This window comes from Pavona decussata, unplaced genomic scaffold (assembly GCF_977016875.1).
Source record: "Pavona decussata unplaced genomic scaffold, jaPavDecu1.1 SCAFFOLD_245, whole genome shotgun sequence".
Lineage (NCBI taxonomy): Eukaryota > Metazoa > Cnidaria > Anthozoa > Scleractinia > Agariciidae > Pavona > Pavona decussata.
In genome coordinates, this window is record NW_028145650.1 from 1272185 (window position 1) to 1278269 (window position 6085).

Sequence of the window (6085 nt, forward strand, 5' to 3'; positions counted from 1 at the left end):
GCTTTAAAATTTGAGTTGACAGAGAAATATTCAGCTAGCAAGAATCAGCTTTCCAAGATCAACAAAAGAAAAAGTGAGGTTTGAATCTCATTGTAATTTTTTACTGCTGGATTGAGAGGTGACTATGCAATACTGAGACACCATCTTTTGAGGTTGAGGAAGGAGAGGGTAGGGAAGGGGGGAGGGGGGGTGCAAGCAGAGACTGCCATGTATTTTGTGGTTTGGTGGGTCCTGTTAGGAGTATAGCGGTTTTGACCACTTCCCTTTTAAGTCCTTATACAGTTAGGAAAAAAAATTAGGTATAGGTAGTTTATTTAACAGATAAGGGAATACCACTACTTAACCCCTAACTTGACCATAAACTTCTAATTCCATCCCAACTCTTTTCTGGGCTAAAGTCCTAAATTATGTTACGAAATTAAAGAGTGCCGCCCTTCTTTTCCGCTGCACTGCCCAGACGTGTCTTTGTGTAATTAAGTTCCCAACAAAGGTGCAGTTTGTTATCAGACTTAGAACGTGTCTGCACTGATACCACACCGCAGCAAATTAATTTCTCACGTAGGGAACGAAGGTGCCGTTTGTTATCAGACTTTGAACTTTAATAGGATCGTAAAAAAATACCCAGTTTGTACTGATACCACACCCACAACAAATTAATTTAGTCACGTAGAGATGGGGCGTGAAGAATAGCTGAGTCATGATAGTGAAGTCGGACACTCGAGATAAACTGAAACAAAGCAGATGATCGATGCTATTGTTGAATTCGAGATCATGAGCGCATAAAATACATTTAATTTAATGCTTCATGTTTTTAAAGATTTGGAGACGAGTCACCACAAAGCCGAGTAAACAATGTATCCAGACGGTAGTACGTTTGACAGGGGCAGAAAGGAAAAAGCATTTATTCCATTATTGACGGTAGATTAGGGACGCCCACACTCACTGTTTTTTGTGTCCGCTACTCCACAACGACGTTTTGTCATTCGCTTTGCACGTTCTTGGTGAAAGTTCGCGACTCTGGGAAGCAATTCAAAACAAACTCCCTTCCTTCGGAAAGAAAACCCGGAAATGTGTGAATTTAGCTACTCAAGTAAACCGGCAAATTAAACATTGCAGAGCTTTTTGTTCGCGAACGGGATATCTGTTTTAAAAAGAAAGGAAAGGAAAAATTTAAAAAAGCTAGGTTGTCATGTCAAAAGTTTTACATGTCAGTTGTCGCATACAAAAGTTGTGTGTTAAATACTGTGAGACTGGGAAGCCTTAAGGTGATAGTCAAAACCGGGGAAAACTAAAACGTATTAAACAAACAAAATTAGGATAATTGCCCACGGACGACAACCGGAAGTTGAAAGTTTCGCCTTGGACGGATTCTGACACATCACTGCACTATTGAATAGTGAACTCAAGACTTTCTCAGTCTTTGGCCCTTAAGCAACCGGAAACAAACCAACAAGGATTATGTTCAACTTCCGGATGTTGTCCGTGACTAAACAAGGTCTGTGCTTAGAGAGGCATGCGCAGTGTCAGCTTTTTGTGATGTTTCTTTGAATGGCCAAAAACAGGAGCCCATCCTGCCAAAAAACATAGTGGAATCGACGGAAACGTTTGAGTAATGGTTCAGTTTTGATAACAATAACCCCATTACTACACAGAAACTAGTGTTAGTTATCTTTGGCCACGAATAGCCAAGATTAAAATGGTCTAAAATGGATTGCAACTTGAAAAAATTCTGGTCAATTTTTCCTAGTTCTTCTAGTGTATTTTGGAAAAATCGCAAAAAACTGATTAGACTTTGTTCTTACCAGGAGAAATCACTTAATATTTTCTTCTCGGTGCTCTAACAGCAATTTGATGTTAGCGAAAAGGTACAATGTCAAAAATTTGAGAAGTTTCGGTCCAAAAACAGAGGAATCTCCGTGACTGAGGTGTCCCGTTAAGTTTCCTAATCAATAACTATTTTGAGCTCATAGCCTGTATCGAAAATTGAGAGAAAGACTTGTGCAAAGCAAATTGCGTGATGTAAATCGCAGCCAGCGTATCAGTACAATCTGTAGAGTACACTGTACGTAATTTGGCGTAGCTGTCCCGAGGAAGGAACACTACTTGGTGGTATCTTTTCAAAGATATGACTCGGAAATCAGAGATAAATTAAATAAATTAAAAGTAGTAAAACATAGAACATTTAATTTTATACAGAATGTTCATATTCAGTTTTTCAACCAGAAACTGAAATTATTTCATTTGACCCGGAAGTAGTCTACCTCGATGAATAGCTTTTACACTGTAAAAGCTATTCATCGAGGTAGACTGAGTCTGCAAAAATAAAATACTCCCTGGAAAAAACCGAAGATGCCCTCTTATGTCAAAACGTGTTATTCGCGGCTCTACTATGTTTTTGCCTTCTCGATTTGACGCACTAGCGTGGAGTAATCTAATCCTGTCGAGTACGGAGCACTAGGCTGAGACTCATGGTTATCTGTTAATACTGTTAAAGGTCATCTACTTGGTTGCCGCTGGCTCACGTATCATCAAACGAATTTCGAAAAATAACTGAGAAATCCATACTTTCGCCATTTGACTTCTTTATTTCTTGGTAAGGCAGGCCTTTCAAACATGTCAGAGAACATCGCGCCAAGACTACACAGAGATATTGGGGAGTGGTAGAAGAGCACCAGAAAAAAACAAAAACCGGAGTTGCCTAAACACATAGTCAAATCGTGAACTATCGTAAGTAGAAGAGGGAGAGAGAGAAGTGCTCGTACAGCCCTATTACATTTTCAGATCACCTAATCCTTATCTTATCATTCAAAACGTGTTAGTCGCAGCTCTACTGTGTTTTCACCTTCTCGCCGGATTTGACGCTCCAGATCAAAGCGAAGAGTCGAGTAATCTAATCTTGTTGAGTACGGAGTACAGAGTACGGAATCACTCATGCATGGTTATCTTCTAAAGGTCATCCCTTGGTTTGCCGCTGGCTCACGTACGTATCAACAAGCGGATTTCGAAAATAACTGCAAAATTAATACTTTCGCCATCTGACTTCTTAACTTTCTGGTAAGGCAGACCTAGCTTTCAAACATCAGTCAGAGAAGACAACTCTTGGAGAAGATCATGGTTAGAGTTCACAGAAATATTGGGGGTTGGTAGAAGAGCACCAGAATTATTTTATCCGTTGGATCGCATACTCCGGCAGTGCTCTGAACTTCTTACGTTTGTTTCCAAGTTTTCTACTCCAAAAGAAACGACACGTCACTTGACCACTCAATGATCAGTTACAACGCCTTTTGTGACACAATAGAAGCCGATTTTGTGATTTTAGGATCAACTTAAAAAGTCAGGTGTAAAATCGTCAATGTTAAAATTTGTAGCGTTCAAATATTCAGTTAGTCTATTGCATGAAGAAAATTCCCTCTGTCCTTGTCCTAGGACACAAATTGATGGGATTGTATTATATATTGTGAGCTTCCGACGGCTTAGAGTAAACACAAGGGCACTCGTTTAAAGCTGTGAATCTAATTATGGTAATTCCAACCCGCACGCCATATAGCTTTTAATTATACACAAATGGCTAACATTTTAACATTCTTTTGTCTGCATTCAAACTAGCCCTACTAGCTTCGATCAAGGTGAAATATCCTTCTGATTTTTTAACTCAAGAACGAGGTTAGTAAGGCTAATTTGAATACAAGCAAAAGAATATTAAAATGTTAGCCATTTTTGCACGGGGTCTTTTGCCGAATATGGCTCGAAAAAAAAACCCAAGGTTGCAATTTACGGGCTTTGGTTTTTTTCTCGATACACAAGAATTTCGTGCCACATGATTATAAACTGAGCGCAACTGCACAAACCCAATTTTTATATATTATACACCTTGTTGTGAATAATTCCCCTATCGTCGCCGCACTTTATGCATACTGATGAGCCTGAATTGTCCCCTGCGCGCAACCTAACGGAAATTCGTGATAACAGGAGACCATGGGTACCAGATGATAACGGTAAAAAAATCCTACCTTTTGCACGAAAGACAAAATATATCACCGAAAACTAACCTATCAAGAAACTATAACTTAGTATCAGTTTGCTAGTTGTTCCTTTGTACCGGCCTATTCTGACAAAAAACAGCAAAACTGATTTCATGTGTTTTACAAGAGAAGAATAACTATTTGCGAGATCACCGATTACAGGTGTCTATTTTGCCATTTGTTTACTTTCTTCCAAACTCAGGACACTTTCACAACGAGGTGCTGAAAACGTGACTTTGTCCATATATTATCATATATAATTAGGTGCGCTGAGAATGAAAACAAGTTACGTAATCCGGGCCTTTACAAAGTTTGTCTTTTCAAAGCCTTTCACAAAAACATCTCTTCACATTTTTTGGAAAATATTAATCAAGAGTGGCTTGAGAACATAAGTTAATACGTTCTTACGATCGTGTAATCAATACACGATAGCCTTGCTAAAGTGAGTGGACAACGGTTCTGTTTGATTCATCAAGCGTGGGACCCACTGTCCGGAGGCAGGCATGATTATTAGCTTAGATGATACGTTAATCGTGTGCTTATCGATGCACTGATACGATGTACGAGCTACGTCGAGAGGTAATTTCCGTCGTTGCGTCCTCCCATTTGTGTGGGCTACGCATGCAAGGTTTCTTGTGATCCGAGAGATCTACCTCTAAAGCCAAATCTTCTTTTTTTTTTTAATACCTAAACCTAAATACCTTCCAAGCTACTTATAAACACTATCAAGTGGCGGCAGGCGCCTTAGTTTTTCTAGTTTCATAGTTTACTCGTGCGGCCACCGTCAGTCAAGCGCCCTTCCTCGCTAGTTAAAAAATGTTAGGAATACTACTACAAGGGACAATAAATTGTCCAAAACCGAGCCAGTTTGTTGATGCTAGAGGCCAAAATGTAAAATTTTAAAGCCATTCCAAGGGCATATTAAAAAAATACTAAAAACGGAACATCAAATATATCACATCGGATGAAAAAAATAAAATAAAATAAGAAGAATATCAAATTTGACGTCAGGACTTGGTTAGCCTCTTCTAGATCAGAAATGTGAAGTACTACTAAAACTGTAAGAATCATTTAACACAGTAGACAGCACTTGAGCCCATGAGACTTAAATATTGTATTTTTCTGAATGGTTCTGTATTTCTAATTTTTTTCCGGCGGGGAGGGAGGGGACAGTTTTATAATCCTTAACTTTTTCGAATCGTTTTCACGAAACATCAGAAATACGCATAAGTTTTTAGAGCTAAGTTTAATAAGTCAATTTAAAAATAAATGACCAAAATAACACCAGTCTCGCTAAACGCAACCTAACCACACAATTGCTTATGTCAACTCAAAATCAAATAGTCCGGAAGCGGAAATGAACGTTGATATATCACAGATCACAACAGGTGGAGAACGGACACGCGATGATTGCCGTACAAGGTATACAGAAGTGCGTTTACAATAGGGGGCAATTTTGTTTCAAAGCTCCGCATTGAATAACATGGAACTTGAGCACAAAATGTTATGTACGAACTAAAATAGAGTACAATGATCAAGCGAAGCAACGAAGTACTTTGACAAACACCACAACAATTTCAAAAAATAAGAACGTTATAATTAGCACACAACAACACAAGGTTGTTTTGTTTTACGATTTGTTTTTCATTTTTGCAAGAATGTTTGGGTTATCTCAGGCGACCTTGAGACTTTCATCTTCTTTAGCTTTTCAATAGCAGGGCACGCACGCACCGCACACTCTTGCAAGATCTTTATAATGCGACCGGAAATTGTGAAAATGCGACTAAAGAAAACAAAAACAGGCATCCTTGTTGGTAAATATTTTGCTGGTAAGCACTACCAACATATAAGTTGACGAGATAAACGACATTTGGCTAACGGATAAAATCAAACAAGATTGTAGGCGTACGTTTGCTCTTCAGAGAGGTACAAGCAGAATATTGCATGCTAACATTAACATTCTAAATGGGAAATCCAACCACGAAACTCCCTCGCAACGAATGCACTGAACAATAGAGTGCGTGGGCCGAGTGAAGATCTCAGAACATTGGTAGCTAGCTGGT

The 6085-nt window shown here is 38.9% G+C and overlaps 1 long non-coding RNA gene across 1 annotated transcript in view; it reads left to right on the top strand.

Annotated features, from left to right (window-relative positions):
- Window positions 1-6085, top strand: part of LOC146457221 (uncharacterized) — a 176522-nt gene that overhangs the window by 135418 nt on the left and 35019 nt on the right. The window lies entirely within an intron of this gene.